Source organism: Apodemus sylvaticus, chromosome 11, assembly GCF_947179515.1.
Source record: "Apodemus sylvaticus chromosome 11, mApoSyl1.1, whole genome shotgun sequence".
Lineage (NCBI taxonomy): Eukaryota > Metazoa > Chordata > Mammalia > Rodentia > Muridae > Apodemus > Apodemus sylvaticus.
The window spans coordinates 75,383,045-75,385,063 of NC_067482.1; positions in this window are offsets into that span (position 1 = coordinate 75,383,045).

The window sequence follows — 2,019 nt, forward strand, 5'->3', positions numbered from 1 at the left end:
CTGGCTGCATCCAGCTCTATGCCAGTCCATGGTGAAGAGCAACGGCACACGGGAAGGGGAGAAACACAGGCTGATGGGGCTGGATGCGTCAAGCCAGCCACCCACCACAGCTGGAGGGAGGGCATCAGGGACGAGCCAGTCACACTGTTGGATGACAAAGGCTGTCAAGTGCCTAGTGCTTCTATCTGTACTGAGAGTAGGAAGAGCTGCCCCTACCCTGGTGGACCATACAGGAGATGCCAGGCCCTTGGAGGTCAGAGAAAGACCCAGACTCAGACTCCAGAGAAAGACCCAAGGTATCCTTGTGACTGAGTGAGAAACTCAGGCTAAGGCAGTAGGGGGAGCCACTGCCCTGCCTTTGCAGAAGACTCCCTGGAAGCTTCCAGAACAAAGACAGGGCCTGGAATGGACTCCCTCTCAGAAGAGAGGCTAGAGCTGTGTTCATCCTTTAATTCCAAGCCTCACTTTCCCTTCTGTACAGGTGACTGAAAATATTGTGTGTAGCCACAGTAAGGGTGGGGTCAGGTGACCAAGGAGGATGTGTGACCCAGAGGGAAAAAGTTGGACTTGAGACCTCAGGCAAAGTGGATGTGAGTGCAGCCTGTAACCCACTGCCTTTTTCCAGCCTCACCCTGAGGCCCCCATACCCACCCTAGGGGCAGGAGGACAGGGAACCTAATCAAACGTGTGGACAATTTGCCATGACCATTCATACACTGTAGAGCATTGTGCAAACCCTTGTTTACATCATTTCCCCATCTTCATTAGAGAAGTCTGGAGGGAGACCTGGCCTACACTTCTGTAAAGAGACAGTAATGCTCCCCACCACACACCACACCACCACTACCCCCTCATACCCTCCCCACCGCCACTACCCCCCCTTCACACTACCACCACTACTAAATGAGTGCTCATACCAGGAACTCCAATTCCTTTCTTCCCAAACAACTCAGTCTGATGAGGCCATTCTGCTGCCTGACCACTGGGCTTTTCACAGACCTGGAACCAGACTGTTCCCCAGCCCTTCCTCCCTGGCCCTCCATCAACATCCACCCAAGGACATGTGGCTTTATCAGCCCATGGAAGCAGAGGTGTTGCTATACCGTACCATACCCTCCAGTGCTACCTGTTCCTCAGGCTGTTGGGAAACTCCAGCAGGTTAACAGCTTCCTGCCAGGATGCCTTGCTTTGAGTTCTTTCCCTCCAGTGTTGCACACCAGGTTCCCCAGCCACTGGGACGATGTATTCAGTCAATCTAGGCTCACCTCCTGGGGAGGCTCTGTTGGGTCCTCCAACTCCTGAAGCTCCAAAGCTCCAACCGCTAGCAACTTGACATCCTGTACCCTGCTACCTGGCCTGGGTCTGAAGTAGCTTGGCGAATGCACGAGGAGGCTCTGTGAGGTGTTGGGGAGAACTAAGCAGTTGCTGTCTGCTCCTGCACTGCCTGGTACAGGGGCACTTCCAAAGGCTCTGTCTGAGGGAGGAGGTGCTCAGTACTCCTTGTAGAAGCTGAGGGACAACAAGCGGCAACCAGAGTTCTAGATCTGAGAAATCCCAGAATAGACCCCTGATCTAAGGCAGATGGGCCCCCTCCCTAGCTGGGAGCCACACCCTGCAGCTGAAGATGGGAGGAAGGGGGGGGGCACCCAGCTGCCTTCTAAGTATCTCCTCCAATGTCCCCAAGTGAGGTGATGCAGAGCAGGGAGGATCTAGGTTTGGGGCCTTGCTGAGCCTGGCTGCTCAGGATAGTAGAATAGGAGTACCTCTGTGGCGGAGAGCTGGGGACAGAATTTGGACTTGTTCATGTCTCTGGGGTTGTGGTCAGGTCCCTGGCTAGGACTTGGGTATTCTGAAGCAGCTCCCCTTCCCCGTGCCCTCATCCTAGGCCGGCAGACCTGCCACCCAAAGCGCACACCAGGCAAGCGGGGAGCAGGAGGCGCCGGGTGGGTCCCCACCAGCCGGGGCGGGGTCCCGTGGGGCAGGGGCGGGGCTGGCGGCGGGCAGGGCCGCCCCTTCCAG